Source organism: Telmatherina bonti, assembly GCF_933228915.1.
Source record: "Telmatherina bonti genome assembly, chromosome: 7".
NCBI classification, from domain to species: Eukaryota; Metazoa; Chordata; class Actinopteri; order Atheriniformes; family Telmatherinidae; genus Telmatherina; species Telmatherina bonti.
Window position 1 is genome coordinate 39,420,709 of NC_136625.1, and position 25,850 is coordinate 39,446,558.

The 25,850-nt window shown below is 39.2% G+C and overlaps 1 protein-coding gene across 1 annotated transcript in view; it reads left to right on the top strand.

Annotated features, from left to right (window-relative positions):
- The window catches only part of rnf31 (ring finger protein 31), a gene marked incomplete at its 5' end in the record, with an annotated part of 187,664 nt that overhangs the window by 35,894 nt on the left and 125,920 nt on the right, over positions 1–25,850 (top strand). The gene's annotated exons all lie outside the window — the stretch shown is intronic.

A 25,850-nucleotide genomic window follows, 5' to 3' on the forward strand; every position in this document is an offset into this window, starting at 1 on the left:
TAGAACCTGAAACAGGAAGGAAAAACTGAATTAGAACCTGAAACGGGAAGGAAAAACTGAATCAGAACCAGAACCAGAACCAGAAAGGAAAAACTGAATCAGAACCCGAACCAGGAAGGAAAAACTGAATTAGAACCAGAACCTGGAAGGAAAAACTAAATTATAACCAGAAACTGGAAAGGCAAAATTGAATTAAAACCTGAACCAGGAAGGAAAAACTGAATTAGAACCAGAACCTGGAAGGAAAAACTGAATTACAACCAGAACCTGTAAAGAAAAAATTGAATCAGAACCCGAACCAGGAACGAAAAGCTGAATTAGAACCAGAACCTGGAAGGAAAAACTAAATTAGAACCAGAACCTGGAAAGGAAAAACTAAATTAGAACCAGAAACTGGAAAGGCAAAACTGAATTAGAACCCGAACCAGAAAGGAAAAACTGAATTAGAACCAGAACTTGGAAAGAAAAACTGAATCAGAACCTGAACCAAAAAGAAAAAACTGAATTAGAACCAGAACCTGGAAGGAAAAACTGAATTAGAATCTGAACGTGAAAGGAAAAACTGAATAAGAACTAGAACCAGGAAGGAAAAACTGAATTAGAACCTGAAACGGGAAGGAAAAACTGAATTAGAACCTGAAACGGGAAGGAAAAACTGAATCAGAACCAGAACCAGGACCAGGAAGGACAAACTGAATAAGAACCAGAACCTGGAAAGGAAAAACTGAATTAGAACCCGAACCAGAAAGGGAAAACTGAATCAGAACCTGAAACAGGAAGGAAAAACTGAATTAGAACCTGAAACGGGAAGGAAGAACTGAATTAGAACTTGAAACGGGAAGGAAAAACTGAATCAGAACCAGAACCAGAACCAGGAAGGAGAAACTTAATAAGAACCAGAACCTGGAAAGGAAAAACTGAATTAAAACCCGAACCAGGAAGGAAAAACTGAATTAGAACCCGAACCAGGAAGGGAAAACTGAATTAGAACCTGAAACAGGAAGGAAAAACCGAATTAGAACCTGAAACGGGAAGGAAAAACTGAATCAGAACCAGAACCAGAACCAGGAAGGAGAAACTGAATCAGAACCCGAACCAGGAAGGAAAAACTGAATTAGAACCAGAACCTGGCAGGAAAAACTGAATTAGAACCAGAACCTGGAAGGAAAAACTGAATTAGAACCAGAACCAGAACCAGGAAGGAGAAACTGAAGAAGAACCAGAACCTGGAAAGGAAAAACTGAATCAGAACCCGAACCAGGAAGGAAAAACTGAATTAGAACCAGAACCTGGAAGGAAAAACTAAATTATGACCAGAAACTGGAAAGGCAAAACTGAATTAGAACCAGAACGTGGAAGGAAAAACTGAATTAGAACCAGAACCTGGAAGGAAAAACTGAATTAGAACCTGAAACGGGAAGGAAAAACTGAATCAGAACCAGAACCAGGAAGGAGAAACTGAATTACAACCAGAACCTGTAAAGAAAAAACTGAATCAGAACCCGAACCAGGAATGAAAAGCTGAATTAGAACCAGAACCTGGAAGAAAAAACTAAATTAGAACCAGAACCCGGAAAGGAAAAACTAAATTAGAACCAGAAACTGGAAAGGCAAAACTGAATTAGAACCCGAACCAGAAAGGAAAAACTGAATTAGAACCAGAACTTGGAGAGAAAAACTGAATCAGAACCAGAACCAGAACCAGGAAGGAGAAACTGAATAAGAACCAGAACCTGGAAAGGATAAACTGAATTAGAACCCGAACCAGGAAGGAAAAACTGAATTAGAACCCGAACCAGGAAGGGAAAACTGAATTAGAACCCGAACCAGGAAGGAAAAACTGAATTAGGACCTGAAACGGGAAGGAAAAACTGAATCAGAACCAGAACCAGAACCAGGAAGGAGAAACTGAATTACAACCAGAACCTGTAAAGAAAAAACTGAATCAGAACCCGACCCAGGAAGGAAAAGCTGAATTAGAACCAGAACCTGGAAGGAAAAACTAAATTAGAACCAGAACCCGGAAAGGAAAAACTAAATTAGAACCAGAAACTGGAAAGGCAAAACTGAATTAGAACCCGAACCAGAAAGGAAAAACTGAATTAGAACCAGAACTTGGAGAGAAAAACTGAATCAGAACCAGAACCAGGAAGGAGAAACTGAATAAGAACCAGAACCTGGAAAGGATAAACTGAATTAGAACCCGAACCAGGAAGGAAAAACTGAATTAGAACCCGAACCAGGAAGGGAAAACTGAATTAGAACCAGAACCAGGAAGGAGAAACTGAATCAGAACCCGTACCAGGAAGGGAAAACTGAATTAGAACCTGAAACAGGAAGGAAAAACTGAATTAGAACCTAAACGTGAAAGGAAAAACTGAACCAGAACCAGAACCAGGAAGGAAAAACTGAATTAGAACCCGAACCAGGAAGGAAAAACTGAATTAGAAACAGAACCTGGCAGGAAAAACTGAATTAGAACCAGAACCTGGAAGGAAAAACTGAATTAGAACCTGAAACGGGAAGGAAGAACTGAATTAGAACTTGAAACGGGAAGGAAAAACTGAATCAGAACCAGAACCAGAACCAGGAAGGAGAAACTTAATAAGAACCAGAACCTGGAAAGGAAAAACTGAATTAAAACCCGAACCAGGAAGGAAAAACTGAATTAGAACCCGAACCAGGAAGGGAAAACTGAATTAGAACCTGAAACAGGAAGGAAAAACCGAATTAGAACCTGAAACGGGAAGGAAAAACTGAATCAGAACCAGAACCAGAACCAGGAAGGAGAAACTGAATCAGAACCCGAACCAGGAAGGAAAAACTGAATTAGAACCAGAACCTGGCAGGAAAAACTGAATTAGAACCAGAACCTGGAAGGAAAAACTGAATTAGAACCAGAACCAGAACCAGGAAGGAGAAACTGAAGAAGAACCAGAACCTGGAAAGGAAAAACTGAATCAGAACCCGAACCAGGAAGGAAAAACTGAATTAGAACCAGAACCTGGAAGGAAAAACTAAATTATGACCAGAAACTGGAAAGGCAAAACTGAATTAGAACCAGAACGTGGAAGGAAAAACTGAATTAGAACCAGAACCTGGAAGGAAAAACTGAATTAGAACCTGAAACGGGAAGGAAAAACTGAATCAGAACCAGAACCAGGAAGGAGAAACTGAATTACAACCAGAACCTGTAAAGAAAAAACTGAATCAGAACCCGAACCAGGAATGAAAAGCTGAATTAGAACCAGAACCTGGAAGAAAAAACTAAATTAGAACCAGAACCCGGAAAGGAAAAACTAAATTAGAACCAGAAACTGGAAAGGCAAAACTGAATTAGAACCCGAACCAGAAAGGAAAAACTGAATTAGAACCAGAACTTGGAGAGAAAAACTGAATCAGAACCAGAACCAGAACCAGGAAGGAGAAACTGAATAAGAACCAGAACCTGGAAAGGATAAACTGAATTAGAACCCGAACCAGGAAGGAAAAACTGAATTAGAACCCGAACCAGGAAGGGAAAACTGAATTAGAACCCGAACCAGGAAGGAAAAACTGAATTAGGACCTGAAACGGGAAGGAAAAACTGAATCAGAACCAGAACCAGAACCAGGAAGGAGAAACTGAATTACAACCAGAACCTGTAAAGAAAAAACTGAATCAGAACCCGACCCAGGAAGGAAAAGCTGAATTAGAACCAGAACCTGGAAGGAAAAACTAAATTAGAACCAGAACCCGGAAAGGAAAAACTAAATTAGAACCAGAAACTGGAAAGGCAAAACTGAATTAGAACCCGAACCAGAAAGGAAAAACTGAATTAGAACCAGAACTTGGAGAGAAAAACTGAATCAGAACCAGAACCAGGAAGGAGAAACTGAATAAGAACCAGAACCTGGAAAGGATAAACTGAATTAGAACCCGAACCAGGAAGGAAAAACTGAATTAGAACCCGAACCAGGAAGGGAAAACTGAATTAGAACCAGAACCAGGAAGGAGAAACTGAATCAGAACCCGTACCAGGAAGGGAAAACTGAATTAGAACCTGAAACAGGAAGGAAAAACTGAATTAGAACCTAAACGTGAAAGGAAAAACTGAACCAGAACCAGAACCAGGAAGGAAAAACTGAATTAGAACCCGAACCAGGAAGGAAAAACTGAATTAGAAACAGAACCTGGCAGGAAAAACTGAATTAGAACCAGAACCTGGAAGGAAAAACTGAAATAGAACCAGAACCTGGAAGGAAAAACTAAATTATGACCAGAAACTGGAAAGGCAAAACTGAATTAGAACCAGAACGTGGAAGGAAAAACTGAATTAGAACCAGAACCTGGAAGGAAAAACTGAATTAGAACCTGAAACGGGAAGGAAAAACTGAATCAGAACCAGAACCAGGAAGGAGAAACTGAATTACAACCAGAACCTGTAAAGAAAAAACTGAATCAGAACCCGAACCAGGAACGAAAAGCTGAATTAGAACCAGAACCTGGAAGAAAAAACTAAATTAGAACCAGAACCCGGAAGGAAAAACTAAATTAGAACCAGAACCTGGAAAGGCAAAACTGAATTAGAACCCGAACCAGAAAGGAAAAACTGAATTAGAACCAGAACTTGGAAAGAAAAACTGAATCAGAACCAGAACCTGGAAGGAAAAACTCAATCAGAACCAGAACGTGGAAGGAAAAACTGAATTAGTACTAGAAACAGGAAAGTAAAAACTGAATTAGAACCTGAACCAAAAAGAAAAAACTGAATTAGAACCAGAACCTGGAAGGAAAAACTGAATTAGAACCAGAACCTGAAAGGGAAAACTGAATAAGAACTAGAACCAGGAAGGAAAAACTGAATCAGAACCAGAACCAGAACCAGGAAGGAGAAACTGAATAAGAACCAGAACCTGGAAAGGATAAACTGAATTAGAACCCGAACCAGGAAGGAAAAACTGAATTAGAACCCTGAACCAGGAAGGGAAAACTGAATTAGAACCCGAACCAGGAAGGAAAAACTGAATTAGAACCTGAAACGGGAAGGAAAAACTGAATCAGAACCAGAACCAGAACCAGGAAGGAGAAACTGAATTAGAACCCGAACCAGGAAGGGAAAACTGAATTAGAACCTGAAACAGGAAGGAAAAACTGAATTACAACCTGAAACGGGAAGGAAAAACTGAATTACAACCTGAAACGGGAAGGAAAAACTGAATCAGAACCAGAACCAGAACCAGGAAGGAGAAACTGAATAAGAACCAGAACCTGGAAAGGAAAAACTGAATTAGAACACGAACCAGGAAGGAAAAACTGAATTAGAACCCGAACCAGGAAGGGAAAACTGAATTAGAACCCGAACCAGGAAGGAAAAACTGAATTAGAACCAGAACCAGAACCAGGAAGGAGAAACTGAATTAGAACCCGTACCAGGAAGGGAAAACTGAATTAGAACCTGAAACAGGAAGGAAAAACTGAATTAGAACCTGAAACGGGAAGGAAAAACTGAATTAGAACCTGAAACGGGAAGGAAAAACTGAATTACAACCTGAAACGGGAAGGAAAAACTGAATCAGAACCAGAAACTGGAAAGGCAAAACTGAATTAGAACCCGAACCAGAAAGGAAAAACTGAATTAGAACCAGAACTTGGAAAGAAAAACTGAATCAGAACCAGAACCTGGAAGGAAAAACTCAATCAGAACCAGAACGTGGAAGGAAAAACTGAATTAGTACTAGAAACAGGAAAGGAAAAACTGAATTAGTACCAGAACCAAAAAGAAAAAACTGAATTAGAACCAGAACCTGGAAGGACAAACTGAATTAGAACCTGAACGTGGAAGGAAAAACTGAATAAGAACCAGAACGTGGAAGGAAAAACTGAATTAGTACTAGAAACAGGAAAGTAAAAACTGAATTAGAACCTGAACCAAAAAGAAAAAACTGAATTAGAACCAGAACCTGGAAGGAAAAACTGAATTAGAACCTGAACGTGAAAGGAAAAACTGAATAAGAACTAGAACCAGGAAGGACAAACTGAATAAGAACCAGAACCTGGAAAGGAAAAACTGAATTAGAACCTGAACCAGAAAGGGAAAACTGAATTAGAACCCGAACCAGGAAGGAAAAACTGAATTAGAAACAGAACCTGGCAGGAAAAACTGAATTAGAACCAGAACCTGGAAGGAAAAACTGAAATAGAACCAGAACCTGGAAGGAAAAACTAAATTATGACCAGAAACTGGAAAGGCAAAACTGAATTAGAACCAGAACGTGGAAGGAAAAACTGAATTAGAACCAGAACCTGGAAGGAAAAACTGAATTAGAACCTGAAACGGGAAGGAAAAACTGAATCAGAACCAGAACCAGGAAGGAGAAACTGAATTACAACCAGAACCTGTAAAGAAAAAACTGAATCAGAACCCGAACCAGGAACGAAAAGCTGAATTAGAACCAGAACCTGGAAGAAAAAACTAAATTAGAACCAGAACCCGGAAGGAAAAACTAAATTACAACCAGAACCTTTAAAGAAAAAATTGAATCAGAACCCGAACCAGGAACGAAAAGCTGAATTAGAACAAGAACCTGGAAGGAAAAACTAAATTAGAACCAGAACCTGGAAAGGAAAAACTAAATTAGAACCAGAAACTGGAAAGGCAAAACTGAATTAGAACCCGAACCAGAAAGGAAAAACTGAATTAGAACCAGAACTTGGAAAGAAAAACTGAATCAGAACCAGAACCTGGAAGGAAAAACTCAATCAGAACAAGAACGTGGAAGGAAAAACTGAATTAGTACTAGAAACAGGAAAGTAAAAACTGAATTAGAACCTGAACCAAAAAGAAAAAACTGAATTAGAACCAGAACCTGGAAGGAAAAACTGAATTAGAACCTGAACGTGAAAGGAAAAACTGAATAAGAACTAGAACCAGGAAGGAAAAACTGAATCAGAACCAGAACCAGAACCAGGAAGGAGAAACTGAATAAGAACCAGAACCTGGAAAGGATAAACTGAATTAGAACCCGAACCAGGAAGGAAAAACTGAATTAGAACCCGAACCAGGAAGGGAAAACTGAATTAGAACCCGAACCAGGAAGGAAAAACTGAATTAGAACCTGAAACGGGAAGGAAAAACTGAATCAGAACCAGAACCAGAACCAGGAAGGAGAAACTGAATTAGAACCCGAACCAGGAAGGGAAAACTGAATTAGAACCTGAAACAGGAAGGAAAAACTGAATTACAACCTGAAACGGGAAGGAAAAACTGAATTACAACCTGAAACGGGAAGGAAAAACTGAATCAGAACCAGAACCAGAACCAGGAAGGAGAAACTGAATAAGAACCAGAACCTGGAAAGGAAAAACTGAATTAGAACACGAACCAGGAAGGAAAAACTGAATTAGAACCCGAACCAGGAAGGGAAAACTGAATTAGAACCCGAACCAGGAAGGAAAAACTGAATTAGAACCTGAAACGGGAAGGAAAAACTGAATCAGAACCAGAACCAGAACCAGGAAGGAGAAACTGAATTAGAACCCGTACCAGGAAGGGAAAACTGAATTAGAACCTGAAACAGGAAGGAAAAACTGAATTAGAACCTGAAACGGGAAGGAAAAACTGAATTAGAACCTGAAACGGGAAGGAAAAACTGAATTACAACCTGAAACGGGAAGGAAAAACTGAATCAGAACCAGAAACTGGAAAGGCAAAACTGAATTAGAACCCGAACCAGAAAGGAAAAACTGAATTAGAACCAGAACTTGGAAAGAAAAACTGAATCAGAACCAGAACCTGGAAGGAAAAACTCAATCAGAACCAGAACGTGGAAGGAAAAACTGAATTAGTACTAGAAACAGGAAAGGAAAAACTGAATTAGTACCAGAACCAAAAAGAAAAAACTGAATTAGAACCAGAACCTGGAAGGACAAACTGAATTAGAACCTGAACGTGGAAGGAAAAACTGAATAAGAACCAGAACGTGGAAGGAAAAACTGAATTAGTACTAGAAACAGGAAAGTAAAAACTGAATCAGAACCTGAACCAAAAAGAAAAAACTGAATTAGAACCAGAACCTGGAAGGAAAAACTGAATTAGAACCTGAACGTGAAAGGAAAAACTGAATAAGAACTAGAACCAGGAAGGACAAACTGAATAAGAACCAGAACCTGGAAAGGAAAAACTGAATTAGAACCCGAACCAGAAAGGGAAAACTGAATCAGAACCTGAAACAGGAAGGAAAAACTGAATTAGAACCTGAAACGGGAAGGAAGAACTGAATTAGAACCAGAACCTGGAAAGGAAAAACTGAATTAAAACCCGAACCAGGAAGGAAAAACTGAATTAGAACCCGAACCAGGAAGGGAAAACTGAATTAGAACCTGAAACAGGAAGGAAAAACCGAATTAGAACCTGAAACGGGAAGGAAAAACTGAATCAGAACCAGAACCTGGAAGGAAAAACTGAATTAGAACCAGAACCAGAACCAGGAAGGAGAAACTGAAGAAGAACCAGAACCTGGAAAGGAAAAACTGAATCAGAACCCGAACCAGGAAGGAAAAACTGAATTAGAACCAGAACCTGGAAGGAAAAACTAAATTATGACCAGAAACTGGAAAGGCAAAACTGAATTAGAACCAGAACGTGGAAGGAAAAACTGAATTAGAACCAGAACCTGGAAGGAAAAACTGAATTAGAACCTGAAACGGGAAGGAAAAACTGAATCAGAACCAGAACCAGGAAGGAGAAACTGAATTACAACCAGAACCTGTAAAGAAAAAACTGAATCAGAACCCGAACCAGGAATGAAAAGCTGAATTAGAACCAGAACCTGGAAGGAAAAACTAAATTAGAACCAGAACCCGGAAAGGAAAAACTAAATTAGAACCAGAAACTGGAAAGGCAAAACTGAATTAGAACCCGAACCAGAAAGGAAAAACTGAATTAGAACCAGAACTTGGAGAGAAAAACTGAATCAGAACCAGAACCAGAACCACTAAGGAGAAACTGAATAAGAACCAGAACCTGGAAGGAAAAACTGAATTAGAACCAGAACCTGGCAGGAAAAACTGAATTAGAACCAGAACCAGAACCAGGAAGGAGAAACTGATGAAGAACCAGAACCTGGAAAGGAAAAACTGAATCAGAACCCGAACCAGGAAGGAAAAACTGAATTAGAACCAGAACCTGGAAGGAAAAACTAAATTATGACCAGAAACTGGAAAGGCAAAACTGAATTAGAACCTGAAACAGGAAGGAAAAACTGAATTAGAACCTGAAACGGGATGGAAATACTGAATTACAACCTGAAACGGGAAGGAAAAACTGAATCAGAACCAGAACCAGGAAGGAGAAACTGAATTACAACCAGAACCTGTAAAGAAAAAACTGAATCAGAACCCGAACCAGGAAGGAAAAACTGAATTAGAACCAGAACTTGGAGAGAAAAACTGAATCAGAACCAGAACCAGAACCAGGAAGGAGAAACTGAATAAGAACCAGAACCTGGAAAGGATAAACTGAATTAGAACCCGAACCAGGAAGGAAAAACTGAATTAGAACCCGAACCAGGAAGGGAAAACTGAATTAGAACCCGAACCAGGAAGGAAAAACTGAATTAGGACCTGAAACGGGAAGGAAAAACTGAATCACAACCAGAACCAGAACCAGGAAGGAGAAACTGAATTACAACCAGAACCTGTAAAGAAAAAACTGAATCAGAACCCGAACCAGGAAGGAAAAGCTGAATTAGAACCAGAACCTGGAAGGAAAAACTAAATTAGAACCAGAACCCGGAAAGGAAAAACTAAATTAGAACCAGAAACTGGAAAGGCAAAACTGAATTAGAACCCGAACCAGAAAGGAAAAACTGAATTAGAACCAGAACTTGGAGAGAAAAACTGAATCAGAACCAGAACCAGAACCAGGAAGGAGAAACTGAATAAGAACCAGAACCTGGAAAGGATAAACTGAATTAGAACCCGAACCAGGAAGGAAAAACTGAATTAGAACCCGAACCAGGAAGGGAAAACTGAATTAGAACCCGAACCAGGAAGGAAAAACTGAATTAGGACCTGAAACGGGAAGGCAAAACTGAATTAGAACCAGAACGTGGAAGGAAAAACTGAATTAGAACCAGAACCTGGAAGGAAAAACTGAATTAGAACCTGAAACGGGAAGGAAAAACTGAATCAGAACCAGAACCAGGAAGGAGAAACTGAATTACAACCAGAACCTGTAAAGAAAAAACTGAATCAGAACCCGAACCAGGAACGAAAAGCTGAATTAGAACCAGAACCTGGAAGAAAAAACTAAATTAGAACCAGAACCCGGAAGGAAAAACTAAATTACAACCAGAACCTGTAAAGAAAAAATTGAATCAGAACCCGAACCAGGAACGAAAAGCTGAATTAGAACAAGAACCTGGAAGGAAAAACTAAATTAGAACCAGAACCTGGAAAGGAAAAACTAAATTAGAACCAGAAACTGGAAAGGCAAAACTGAATTAGAACCTGAACCAAAAAGAAAAAACTGAATTAGAACCAGAACCTGGAAGGAAAAACTGAATTAGAACCTGAACGTGAAAGGAAAAACTGAATAAGAACTAGAGCCAGGAAGGAAAAACTGAATCAGAACCAGAACCAGAACCAGGAAGGAGAAATTGAATAAGAACCAGAACCTGGAAAGGATAAACTGAATTAGAACCCGAACCAGGAAGGAAAAACTGAATTAGAACCCGAACCAGGAAGGGAAAACTGAATTAGAACCCGAACCAGGAAGGAAAAACTGAATTAGGACCTGAAACGGGAAGGAAAAACTGAATCAGAACCAGAACCAGAACCAGGAAGGCGAAACTGAATTAGAACCTGAACGTGAATGGAAAAACTGAATAAGAACTAGAACCAGGAAGGAAAAACTGAATCAGAACCAGAACCAGAACCAGGAAGGAGAAACTGAATAAGAACCAGAACCTGGAAAGGATAAACTGAATTAGAACCCGAACCAGGAAGGAAAAACTGAATTAGAACCCGAACCAGGAAGGAAAAACTGAATTAGAACCCGAACCAGGAAGGGAAAACTGAATTAGAACCCGAACCAGGAAGGGAAAACTGAATTAGAACCCGAACCAGGAAGGAAAAACTGAATTAGAACCTGAAACGGGAAGGAAAAACTGAATCAGAACCAGAACCAGGAAGGAGAAACTGAATTACAACCAGAACCTGTAAAGAAAAAACTGAATCAGAACCCGAACCAGGAATGAAAAGCTGAATTAGAACCAGAACCTGGAAGGAAAAACTAAATTAGAACCAGAACCCGGAAAGGAAAAACTAAATTAGATCCAGAAACTGGAAAGGCAAAACTGAATTAGAACCCGAACCAGAAAGGAAAAACTGAATTAGAACCAGAACTTGGAGAGAAAAACTGAATCAGAACCAGAACCTGGAAGGAAAAACTCAATCAGAACCAGAACGTGGAAGGAAAAACTGAATTAGTACTAGAAACAGGAAAGTAAAAACTGAATTAGAACCTGAACCAAAAAGAAAAAACTGAATTAGAACCAGAACCTGGAAGGAAAAACTGAATTAGAACCTGAACGTGAAAGGAAAAACTGAATAAGAACTAGAGCCAGGAAGGAAAAACTGAATCAGAACCAGAACCAGAACCAGGAAGGAGAAACTGAATAAGAACCAGAACCTGGAAAGGATAAACTGAATTAGAACCCGAACCAGGAAGGAAAAACTGAATTAGAACCCGAACCAGGAAGGGAAAACTGAATTAGAACCCGAACCAGGAAGGAAAAACTGAATTAGGACCTGAAACGGGAAGGAAAAACTGAATCAGAACCAGAACCAGAACCAGGAAGGAGAAACTGAATTAGAACCTGAACGTGAAAGGAAAAACTGAATAAGAACTAGAACCAGGAAGGAAAAACTGAATCAGAACCAGAACCAGAACCAGGAAGGAGAAACTGAATAAGAACCAGAACCTGGAAAGGATAAACTGAATTAGAACCCGAACCAGGAAGGAAAAACTGAATTAGAACCCGAACCAGGAAGGAAAAACTGAATTAGAACCCGAACCAGGAAGGGAAAACTGAATTAGAACCCGAACCAGGAAGGGAAAACTGAATTAGAACCCGAACCAGGAAGGAAAAACTGAATTAGAACCTGAAACGGGAAGGAAAAACTGAATCAGAACCAGAACCAGGAAGGAGAAACTGAATTACAACCAGAACCTGTAAAGAAAAAACTGAATCAGAACCCGAACCAGGAATGAAAAGCTGAATTAGAACCAGAACCTGGAAGGAAAAACTAAATTAGAACCAGAACCTGTAAAGAAAAAACTGAATCAGAACCCGAACCAGGAAGGAAAAACTGAATTAGAACCCGAACCAGAAAGGAAAAACTGAATTAGAACCAGAACTTGGAGAGAAAAACTGAATCAGAACCAGAACCAGAACCAGGAAGGAGAAACTGAATAAGAACCAGAACCTGGAAAGGATAAACTGAATTAGAACCCGAACCAGGAAGGAAAAACTGAATTAGAACCCGAACCAGGAAGGGAAAACTGAATTAGAACCCGAACCAGGAAGGAAAAACTGAATTAGGACCTGAAACGGAAAGGAAAAACTGAATCAGAACCAGAACCAGAACCAGGAAGGAGAAACTGAATAAGAACCAGAACCTGGAAAGGATAAACTGAATTAGAACCCGAAACAGGAAGGAAAAACTGAATTAGAACCCGAACCAGGAAGGGAAAACTGAATTAGAACCCGAACCAGGAAGGAAAAACTGAATTAGGACCTGAAACGGAAAGGAAAAACTGAATCAGAACCAGAACCAGAACCAGGAAGGAGAAACTGAATTACAACCAGAACCTGTAAAGAAAAAACTGAATCAGAACCCGAACCAGGAAGGAAAAGCTGAATTAGAACCAGAACCTGGAAGGAAAAACTAAATTAGAACCAGAACCCGGAAAGGAAAAACTAAATTAGATCCAGAAACTGGAAAGGCAAAACTGAATTAGAACCCGAACCAGAAAGGAAAAACTGAATTAGAACCAGAACTTGGAGAGAAAAACTGAATCAGAACCAGAACCTGGAAGGAAAAACTCAATCAGAACCAGAACGTGGAAGGAAAAACTGAATTAGTACTAGAAACAGGAAAGTAAAAACTGAATTAGAACCTGAACCAAAAAGAAAAAACTGAATTAGAACCAGAACCTGGAAGGAAAAACTGAATTAGAACCTGAACGTGAAAGGAAAAACTGAATAAGAACTAGAGCCAGGAAGGAAAAACTGAATCAGAACCAGAACCAGAACCAGGAAGGAGAAACTGAATAAGAACCAGAACCTGGAAAGGATAAACTGAATTAGAACCCGAACCAGGAAGGAAAAACTGAATTAGAACCCGAACCAGGAAGGGAAAACTGAATTAGAACCCGAACCAGGAAGGAAAAACTGAATTAGGACCTGAAACGGGAAGGAAAAACTGAATCAGAACCAGAACCAGAACCAGGAAGGAGAAACTGAATTAGAACCTGAACGTGAAAGGAAAAACTGAATAAGAACTAGAACCAGGAAGGAAAAACTGAATCAGAACCAGAACCAGAACCAGGAAGGAGAAACTGAATAAGAACCAGAACCTGGAAAGGATAAACTGAATTAGAACCCGAACCAGGAAGGAAAAACTGAATTAGAACCCGAACCAGGAAGGAAAAACTGAATTAGAACCCGAACCAGGAAGGGAAAACTGAATTAGAACCCGAACCAGGAAGGGAAAACTGAATTAGAACCCGAACCAGGAAGGAAAAACTGAATTAGAACCTGAAACGGGAAGGAAAAACTGAATCAGAACCAGAACCAGGAAGGAGAAACTGAATTACAACCAGAACCTGTAAAGAAAAAACTGAATCAGAACCCGAACCAGGAATGAAAAGCTGAATTAGAACCAGAACCTGGAAGGAAAAACTAAATTAGAACCAGAACCCGGAAAGGAAAAACTAAATTAGATCCAGAAACTGGAAAGGCAAAACTGAATTAGAACCCGAACCAGAAAGGAAAAACTGAATTAGAACCAGAACTTGGAGAGAAAAACTGAATCAGAACCAGAACCAGAACCAGGAAGGAGAAACTGAATAAGAACCAGAACCTGGAAAGGATAAACTGAATTAGAACCCGAACCAGGAAGGAAAAACTGAATTAGAACCCGAACCAGGAAGGGAAAACTGAATTAGAACCCGAACCAGGAAGGAAAAACTGAATTAGGACCTGAAACGGAAAGGAAAAACTGAATCAGAACCAGAACCAGAACCAGGAAGGAGAAACTGAATAAGAACCAGAACCTGGAAAGGATAAACTGAATTAGAACCCGAAACAGGAAGGAAAAACTGAATTAGAACCCGAACCAGGAAGGGAAAACTGAATTAGAACCCGAACCAGGAAGGAAAAACTGAATTAGGACCTGAAACGGAAAGGAAAAACTGAATCAGAACCAGAACCAGAACCAGGAAGGAGAAACTGAATTACAACCAGAACCTGTAAAGAAAAAACTGAATCAGAACCCGAACCAGGAAGGAAAAGCTGAATTAGAACCAGAACCTGGAAGGAAAAACTAAATTAGAACCAGAACCCGGAAAGGAAAAACTAAATTAGAACCAGAAACTGGAAAGGCAAAACTGAATTAGAACCCGAACCAGAAAGGAAAAACTGAATTAGAACCAGAACTTGGAGAGAAAAACTGAATCAGAACCAGAACCAGAACCAGGAAGGAGAAACTGAATAAGAACCAGAACCTGGAAAGGATAAACTGAATTAGAACCCGAACCAGGAAGGAAAAACTGAATTAGAACCCGAACCAGGAAGGGAAAACTGAATTAGAACCCGAACCAGGAAGGAAAAACTGAATTAGGACCTGAAACGGGAAGGAAAAACTGAATCAGAACCAGAACCAGAACCAGGAAGGAGAAACTGAATTACAACCAGAACCTGTAAAGAAAAAACTGAATCAGAACCCGAACCAGGAAGGAAAAGCTGAATTAGAACCAGAACCTGGAAGGAAAAACTAAATTAGAACCAGAACCCGGAAAGGAAAAACTAAATTAGAACCAGAAACTGGAAAGGCAAAACTGAATTAGAACCCGAACCAGAAAGGAAAAACTGAATTAGAACCAGAACTTGGAGAGAAAAACTGAATCAGAACCAGAACCAGAACCAGGAAGGAGAAACTGAATAAGAACCAGAACCTGGAAAGGATAAACTGAATTAGAACCCGAACCAGGAAGGAAAAACTGAATTAGAACCCGAACCAGGAAGGGAAAACTGAATTAGAACCCGAACCAGGAAGGAAAAACTGAATTAGGACCTGAAACGGGAAGGAAAAACTGAATCAGAACCAGAACCAGAACCAGGAAGGAGGAACTGAATTAGAACCCGTACCAGGAAGGGAAAACTGAATTAGAACCTGAAACAGGAAGGAAAAACTGAATTAGAACCTGAAACGGGATGGAAATACTGAATTACAACCTGAAACGGGAAGGAAAAACTGAATTACAACCTGAAACGGGAAGGAAAAACTGAATCAGAACCAGAACCAGAACCAGGAAGGAGAAACTGAATAAGAACCAGAACCTGGAAAGGAAAAACTGAATTAGAACACGAACCAGGAAGGAAAAACTGAATTAGAACCCGAACCAGGAAGGGAAAACTGAATTAGAACCTGAAACAGGAAGGAAAAACTGAATTTGAACCCGAACCAGGAAGGGAAAACTGAATTAGAACCCGAACCAGGAAGGAAAAACTGAATTAGAACCTGAAACGGGAAGGAAAAACTGAATCAGAACCAGAACCAGGAAGGAGAAACTGAATTACAACCAGAACCTGTAAAGAAAAAACTGAATCAGAACCCGAACCAGGAATGAAAAGCTGAATTAGAACCAGAACGTGGAAGGAAAAACTGAATTAGAACCAGAACCTGGAAGGAAAAACTGAATTAGAACCTGAAACGGGAAGGAAAAACTGAATCAGAACCAGAACCAGGAAGGAGAAACTGAATTACAACCAGAACCTGTAAAGAAAAAACTGAATCAGAACCCGAACCAGGAATGAAAAGCTAAATTAGAACCAGAACCCGGAAAGGAAAAACTAAATTAGAACCAGAAACTGGAAGGAAAAACTGAATAAGAACTAGAACCAGGAAGGAAAAACTGAATCAGAACCAGAACCAGAACCAGGAAGGAGAAACTGAATAAGAACCAGAACCTGGAAAGGATAAACTGAATTAGAACCCGAACCAGGAAGGAAAAACTGAATTAGAACCCGAACCAAAAAGAAAAAACTGAATTAGAACCAGAACCTGGAAGGAAAAACTGAATTAGAACCTGAACGTGAAAGGAAAAACTGAATAAGAACTAGAACCAGGAAGGAAAAACTGAATCAGAACCAGAACCAGAACCAGGAAGGAGAAACTGAATAAGAACCAGAACCTGGAAAGGATAAACTGAATTAGAACCCGAACCAGGAAGGAAAAACTGAATTAGAACCCGAACCAGGAAGGGAAAACTGAATTAGAACCCGAACCAGGAAGGAAAAACTGAATTAGAACCTGAAACGGGAAGGAAAAACTGAATCAGAACCAGAACCAGAACCAGGAAGGAGAAACTGAATTAGAACCCGAACCAGGAAGGGAAAACTGAATCAGAACCCGAACCAGGAAGGAAAAACTGAATTAGGACCTGAAACGGAAAGGAAAAACTGAATCAGAACCAGAACCAGAACCAGGAAGGAGAAACTGAATTACAACCAGAACCTGTAAAGAAAAAACTGAATCAGAACCCGAACCAGGAAGGAAAAGCTGAATTAGAACCAGAACCTGGAAGGAAAAACTAAATTAGAACCAGAACCCGGAAAGGAAAAACTAAATTAGAACCAGAAACTGGAAAGGCAAAACTGAATTAGAACCCGAACCAGAAAGGAAAAACTGAATTAGAACCAGAACTTGGAGAGAAAAACTGAATCAGAACCAGAACCAGAACCAGGAAGGAGAAACTGAATAAGAACCAGAACCTGGAAAGGATAAACTGAATTAGAACCCGAACCAGGAAGGAAAAACTGAATTAGGACCTGAAACGGGAATGAAAAACTGAATCAGAACCAGAACCAGAACCAGGAAGGAGAAACTGAATTACAACCAGAACCTGTAAAGAAAAAACTGAATCAGAACCCGAACCAGGAAGGAAAAGCTGAATTAGAACCAGAACCTGGAAGGAAAAACTAAATTAGAACCAGAACCCGGAAAGGAAAAACTAAATTAGAACCAGAAACTGGAAAGGCAAAACTGAATTAGAACCCGAACCAGAAAGGAAAAACTGAATTAGAACCAGAACTTGGAGAGAAAAACTGAATCAGAACCAGAACCAGAACCAGGAAGGAGAAACTGAATAAGAACCAGAACCTGGAAAGGATAAACTGAATTAGAACCCGAACCAGGAAGGAAAAACTGAATTAGAACCCGAACCAGGAAGGGAAAACTGAATTAGAACCCGAACCAGGAAGGAAAAACTGAATTAGGACCTGAAACGGGAAGGAAAAACTGAATCAGAACCAGAACCAGAACCAGGAAGGAGGAACTGAATTAGAACCCGTACCAGGAAGGGAAAACTGAATTAGAACCTGAAACAGGAAGGAAAAACTGAATTAGAACCTGAAACGGGATGGAAATACTGAATTACAACCTGAAACGGGAAGGAAAAACTGAATTACAACCTGAAACGGGAAGGAAAAACTGAATCAGAACCAGAACCAGAACCAGGAAGGAGAAACTGAATAAGAACCAGAACCTGGAAAGGAAAAACTGAATTAGAACACGAACCAGGAAGGAAAAACTGAATTAGAACCCGAACCAGGAAGGGAAAACTGAATTAGAACCTGAAACAGGAAGGAAAAACTGAATTTGAACCCGAACCAGGAAGGGAAAACTGAATTAGAACCCGAACCAGGAAGGAAAAACTGAATTAGAACCTGAAACGGGAAGGAAAAACTGAATCAGAACCAGAACCAGGAAGGAGAAACTGAATTACAACCAGAACCTGTAAAGAAAAAACTGAATCAGAACCCGAACCAGGAAGGAAAAACTGAATTAGAACCAGAACTTGGAAGGAAAAACTGAATTAGAACCAGAACCTGGAAGGAAAAACTGAATTAGAACCTGAAACGGGAAGGAAAAACTGAATCAGAACCAGAACCAGGAAGGAGAAACTGAATTACAACCAGAACCTGTAAAGAAAAAACTGAATCAGAACCCGAACCAGGAATGAAAAGCTAAATTAGAACCAGAACCCGGAAAGGAAAAACTAAATTAGAACCAGAAACTGGAAGGAAAAACTCAATCAGAACCAGAACGTGGAAGGAAAAACTGAATTAGTACTAGAAACAGGAAAGTAAAAACTGAATTAGAACCTGAACCAAAAAGAAAAAACTGAATTAGAACCAGAACCTGGAAGGAAAAACTGAATTAGAACCTGAACGTGAAAGGAAAAACTGAATAAGAACTAGAACCAGGAAGGAAAAACTGAATCAGAACCAGAACCAGAACCAGGAAGGAGAAACTGAATAAGAACCAGAACCTGGAAAGGATAAACTGAATTAGAACCCGAACCAGGAAGGAAAAACTGAATTAGAACCCGAACCAGGAAGGGAAAACTGAATTAGAACCCGAACCAGGAAGGAAAAACTGAATTAGAACCTGAAACGGGAAGGAAAAACTCAATCAGAACCAGAACCAGAACCAGGAAGGAGAAACTGAATTAGAACCCGAACCAGGAAGGGAAAACTGAATTAGAACCTGAAACAGGAAGGAAAAACTGAATTACAACCTGAAACGGGAAGGAAAAACTGAATTACAACCTGAAACGGGAAGGAAAAACTGAATCAGAACCAGAACCAGAACCAGGAATGAAAAGCTGAATTAGAACCAGAACCTGGAAGGAAAAACTAAATTAGAACCAGAACCCGGAAAGGAAAAACTAAATTAGAACCAGAAACTGGAAAGGCAAAACTGAATTAGAACCCGAACCAGAAAGGAAAAACTGAATTAGAACCAGAACTTGGAGAGAAAAACTGAATCAGAACCAGAACCAGAACCAGGAAGGAGAAACTGAATAAGAACCAGAACCTGGAAAGGATAAACTGAATTAGAACCCGAACCAGGAAGGAAAAACTGAATTAGAACCCGAACCAGGAAGGGAAAACTGAATTAGAACCCGAACCAGGAAGGAAAAACTGAATTAGGACCTGAAACGGAAAGGAAAAACTGAATCAGAACCAGAACCAGAACCAGGAAGGAGAAACTGAATTACAACCAGAACCTGTAAAGAAAAAACTGAATCAGAACCCGAACCAGGAAGGAAAAGCTGAATTAGAACCAGAACCTGGAAGGAAAAACTAAATTAGAACCAGAACCCGGAAAGGAAAAACTAAATTAGAACCAGAAACTGGAAAGGCAAAACTGAATTAGAACCCGAACCAGAAAGGAAAAACTGAATTAGAACCAGAACTTGGAGAGAAAAACTGAATCAGAACCTGAAACGGGAAGGAAAAACTGAATCAGAACCAGAACCATAACCAGGAAGGAGAAACTGAATTAGAACCCGTACCAGGAAGGGAAAACTGAATTAGAACCTGAAACAGGAAGGAAAAACTGAATTAGAACCTGAAACGGGAAGGAAAAACTGAATTACAACCTGAAACGGGAAGGAAAAACTGAATTACAACCTGAAACGGGAAGGAAAAACTGAATCAGAACCAGAACCAGAACCAGGAAGGAGAAACTGAATAAGAACCAGAACCTGGAAAGGAAAAACTGAATTAGAACACGAACCAGGAAGGAAAAACTGAATTAGAACCCGAACCAGGAAGGGAAAACTGAATTAGAACCTGAAACAGGAAGGAAAAACTGAATAAGAACCAGAACCAGGAAGGAAAAACTGAATTAGAACCCGAACCAGGAAGGAAAAACTGAATTAGAACCAGAACCTGGCAGGAAAAACTGAATTAGAACCAGAACCTGGAAGGAAAAACTGAAATAGAACCAGAACCTGGAAGGAAAAACTAAATTATGACCAGAAACTGGAAAGGCAAAACTGAATTAGAACCAGAACGTGGAAGGAAAAACTGAATTAGAACCAGAACCTGGAAGGAAAAACTGAATTAGAACCTGAAACGGGAAGGAAAAACTGAATCAGAACCAGAACCAGGAAGGAGAAACTGAATTACAACCAGAACCTGTAAAGAAAAAACTGAATCAGAACCCGAACCAGGAACGAAAAGCTGAATTAGAACCAGAACCTGGAAGAAAAAACTAAATTAGAACCAGAACCCGGAAGGAAAAACTAAATTACAACCAGAACCTGTAAAGAAAAAATTGAATCAGAACCCGAACCAGGAACGAAAAGCTGAATTAGAACAAGAACCTGGAAGGAAAAACTAAATTAGAACCAGAACCTGGAAAGGAAAAACTAAATTAGAACCAGAAACTGGAAAGGCAAAACTGAATTAGAACCCGAACCAGAAAGGAAAAACTGAATTAGAACCAGAACTTGGAAAGAAAAACTGAATCAGAACCAGAACCTGGAAGGAAAAACTCAATCAGAACCAGAACGTGGAAGGAAAAACTGAATTAGTACTAGAAACAGGAAAGTAAAAACTGAATTAGAACATGAACCAAAAAGAAAAAACTGAATTAGAACCAGAACCTGGAAGGAAAAACTGAATTAGAACCTGAACGTGAAAGGAAAAACTGAATAAGAACTAGAGCCAGGAAGGAAAAACTGAATCAGAACCAGAACCAGAACCAGGAAGGAGAAACTGAATAAGAACCAGAACCTGGAAAGGATAAACTGAATTAGAACCCGAACCAGGAAGGAAAAACTGAATTAGAACCCGAACCAGGAAGGGAAAACTGAATTAGAACCCGAACCAGGAAGGAAAAACTGAATTAGAACCTGAAACGGGAAGGAAAAACTGAATCAGAACCAGAACCAGAACCAGGAAGGAGAAACTGAATTAGAACCCGAACCAGGAAGGGAAAACTGAATTAGAACCTGAAACAGGAAGGAAAAACTGAATTACAACCTGAAACGGGAAGGAAAAACTGAATTACAACCTGAAACGGGAAGGAAAAACTGAATCAGAACCAGAACCAGAACCAGGAAGGAGAAACTGAATTAGAACCAGAACTTGGAAAGAAAAACTGAATCACAACCAGAACCTGGAAGGAAAAACTCAATCAGAACCAGAACGTGGAAGGAAAAACTGAATTAGTACTAGAAACAGGAAAGGAAAAACTGAATTAGAACCAGAACTTGGAAAGAAAAACTGAATCACAACCAGAACCTGGAAGGAAAAACTCAATCAGAACCAGAACGTGGAAGGAAAAACTGAATTAGTACTAGAAACAGGAAAGGAAAAACTGAATTAGTACCAGAACCAAAAAGAAAAAACTGAATTAGAACCAGAACCTGGAAGGACAAACTGAATTAGAACCTGAACGTGGAAGGAAAAACTGAATAAGAACCAGAACCAAGAAGGAAAAACTGAATCAGAACCAGAACCAGGAAGGAGAAACTGAATAAGAACCAGAACCTGGAAAGGAAAAACTGAATCAGAACGAGAACCAGGAAGGAGAAACTGAATTACAACCAGAACCTGTAAAGAAAAAACTGAATCAGAACCCGAACCAGGAACGAAAAGCTGAATTAGAACCAGAACCTGGAAGGAAAAACTAAAGTAGAACCAGAACGTGGAAGGAAAAACTGAATTAGTACTAGAAACAGGAAAGGAAAAACTGAATTAGAACCAGAACTTGGAAAGAAAAACTGAATCAGAAGCAGAACCTGGAAGGGAAAAACTAAATCAGAAACAGAACCTGAAAGGAAAAACTGAGTTAGAACCAGAAACTACAAGGAAAAACTGAATGAAAACGAGAAAGTGAAAGGGAAAACCTTAATTAGAACCTGAAACCGTAAGGAGAAACTGAGTCAAAACCAGAAACTGAAAGGAAAAACTGAATCAGAAGCAGAACCTGGAAGGAAAAACTGAATCAAAACCAGAACATGGAACTAAAAACTGAATTAAAACCAGAACCTGAAAGGAAAAACTGAATTAGAACCAGAAACGGGAAGGAAAAACTGAATTAGAACCAGAACCTGGAAGGAAAAACTGAATTAGAACCCGAACCTGGAAAGAAAAAACTAAAATACAACCAGAAACTGGAAAGGAAAAACTGAATTAGAACCCGAACCAGGAAGGAAAAACTGAATTTGAACCAGAAGTAGAGGGCAAAAACTGAATTAGAACCAGAAACGGGAAAGAAAAACTGACTCAGAACCTGAACCTGGAAGGAAAAACTGAATCAGAACCAGAACCTGGAAGGGAAAAACTGAATCAGAAACAGAACCTGGAAGGAAAAACTGAATCAGAACCAGAAACTAGAAGGAAAAACTGAATCAAAACCAGAACCTGGAACTAAAAGCTGAATTAAAACCAGAACCTGAAAGGAAAAACTGAATTTGAACCAGAAGTAGAGGGAAAAACTGAATTAGAACCAGAACCTGGAAGGAAAAACTGAGTTAGAAACAGACATAGAAGGAAAAACTGAATTAGAACCACAACCTGGAAGGAAAAACTGAGTTAGTAACAGACATAGAAGGAAAAACTGAATTAGAACCACAACCTGCAAGGAAAAACTGAATCAGAACCAGAACCTGGAAGGGAAAAACTGAATTAGAACCAGAACCTGGAACTAAAAGCTGAATTAAAACCAGAACCTGAAAGGAAAAACTGAATTAGAACCAGAAACGGGAAGGAAAAACTGAATCAGAACCAGAACCTGGAAAGAAAAACTGAATTTGAACCAGAAACCGGAAAGGAAAAACTCAATGAAAACCAGAAAGTAGAGGGAAAAACTGAATTAGAACCAGAAACGGGAATGAAAAACCACTCAGAACCTCAACCTGGAAGGAAAAACTGAATCAGAACCAGAAACTTTAAGGAAAATCTCAATCAGAACGAGAAACTACAAGGAAAAACTGAATGAAAACGAGAAACTGAAAGGGAAAACCTGAATTAGAACCTGAAACCGTAAGGAAAAACTGAGTCAAAACCAGAAACTGAAAGGAAAAACTGAATCAGAACCAGAACATTGAAGGAAAAACTGAATCAGAACCAGAAACTGAAAGGAAAAACTGAATCAGAACCAGAACATTGAAGGAAAAACTGAATCAGAACCAGAAACTAGAAGGAAAAACTGAATCAGAACCAGAACCTGGAAGGAAAAACTGAATCAGAAGCAGAACCTGGAAGGAAAAACTGAATTAAAACCAGAACCTGAAAGGAAAAACTGAATTAGAACCAGAAACGGGAAGGAAAAACTGAATTAGAACCAGAACCTGGAAGGAAAAACTGAATTAGAACCCGAACCTGGAAAGAAAAAACTAAAATACAACCAGAAACTGGAAAGGAAAAACTGAATTAGAACCCGAACCAGGAAGGAAAAACTGAATTTGAACCAGAAGTAGAGGGCAAAAACTGAATTAGAACCAGAAACGGGAAAGAAAAACTGACTCAGAACCTGAACCTGGAAGGAAAAACTGAATCAGAACCAGAACCTGGAAGGGAAAAACTGAATCAGAAACAGAACCTGGAAGGAAAAACTGAATCAGAACCAGAAACTAGAAGGAAAAACTGAATCAAAACCAGAACCTGGAACTAAAAGCTGAATTAAAACCAGAACCTGAAAGGAAAAACTGAATTTGAACCAGAAGTAGAGGGAAAAACTGAATTAGAACCAGAACCTGGAAGGAAAAACTGAGTTAGAAACAGACATAGAAGGAAAAACTGAATTAGAACCACAACCTGGAAGGAAAAACTGAGTTAGTAACAGACATAGAAGGAAAAACTGAATTAGAACCACAACCTGCAAGGAAAAACTGAATCAGAACCAGAACCTGGAAGGGAAAAACTGAATTAGAACCAGAACCTGGAACTAAAAGCTGAATTAAAACCAGAACCTGAAAGGAAAAACTGAATTAGAACCAGAAACGGGAAGGAAAAACTGAATCAGAACCAGAACCTGGAAAGAAAAACTGAATTTGAACCAGAAACCGGAAAGGAAAAACTCAATGAAAACCAGAAAGTAGAGGGAAAAACTGAATTAGAACCAGAAACGGGAAAGAAAAACCACTCAGAACCTCAACCTGGAAGGAAAAACTGAATCAGAACCAGAAACTTTAAGGAAAATCTCAATCAGAACGAGAAACTACAAGGAAAAACTGAATGAAAACGAGAAACTGAAAGGGAAAACCTGAATTAGAACCTGAAACCGTAAGGAAAAACTGAGTCAAAACCAGAAACTGAAAGGAAAAACTGAATCAGAACCAGAACATTGAAGGAAAAACTGAATCAGAACCAGAAACTAGAAGGAAAAACTGAATCAGAACCAGAACCTGGAAGGAAAAACTGAATCAGAAGCAGAACCTGGAAGGAAAAACTGAATCAAAACCAGAACCTGGAACTAAAAACTGAATTAAAACCAGAACCTGAAAGGAAAAACTGAATTAGAACCAGAAACGGGAAGGAAAAACTGAATTAGAACCAGAACCTGGAAGGAAAAACTGAATTAGAACCCGAACCTGGAAAGAAAAAACTAAAATACAACCAGAAACTGGAAAGGAAAAACTGAATTAGAACCCGAACCAGGAAGGAAAAACTGAATTTGAACCAGAAGTAGAGGGCAAAAACTGAATTAGAACCAGAAACGGGAAGGAAAAACTGACTCAGAACCTGAACCTGGAAGGAAAAACTGAATCAGAACCAGAACCTGGAAGGGAAAAACTGAATCAGAAACAGAACCTGGAAGGAAAAACTGAATCAGAACCAAAAACTAGAAGGAAAAACTGAATCAAAACCAGAACCTGGAACTAAAAGCTGAATTAAAACCAGAACCTGAAAGGAAAAACTGAATTTGAACCAGAAGTAGAGGGAAAAACTGATTTAGAACAAGAACCTGGAAGGAAAAACTGAGTTAGAAACAGACATAGAAGGAAAAACTGAATTAGAACCACAACCTGGAAGGAAAAACTGAGTTAGTAACAGACATAGAAGGAAAAACTGAATTAGAACCACAACCTGGAAGGAAAAACTGAATCAGAACCAGAACCTGGAAGGGAAAAACTGAATCAGAACCAGAAACTTTAAGGAAAATCTCAATCAGAACGAGAAACTACAAGGAAAAACCGAATGAAAACGAGAAACTGAAAGGGAAAACCTGAATTAGAACCTGAAACCGTAAGGAAAAACTGAATTAGAACCCGAACCAGATAGGAAAAACTGAATTTGAACCAGAACTTGGAAAGAAAAACTGAATCAGAAGCAGAACCTGGAAGGAAAAAGTCAATCAGAACCAGAACCTGGAAAGGAAAAACTAAATTAGAACCAGAAACTGGAAAGGCAAAACTGAATTAGAACCCGAACCAGAAAGGAAAAACTGAATTAGAACCAGAACTTGGAAAGAAAAACTGAATCAGAAGCAGAACCTGGAAGGGAAAAACTGAATCAGAAACAGAACCTGGAAGGACAAACTGAATCAGAACCAGAAACTAGAAGGAAAAACTGAATCAAAACCAGAACCTGGAACTAAAAGCTGAATTAAAACCAGAACCTGAAAGGAAAAACTGAATTAGAACCAGAAACGGGAAGGAAAAACTGAATCAGAACCAGAAACTTTAAGGAAAATCTCAATCAGAACGAGAAACTACAAGGAAAAACTGAATGAAAACGAGAAACTGAAAGGGAAAACCTGAATTAGAACCTGAAACC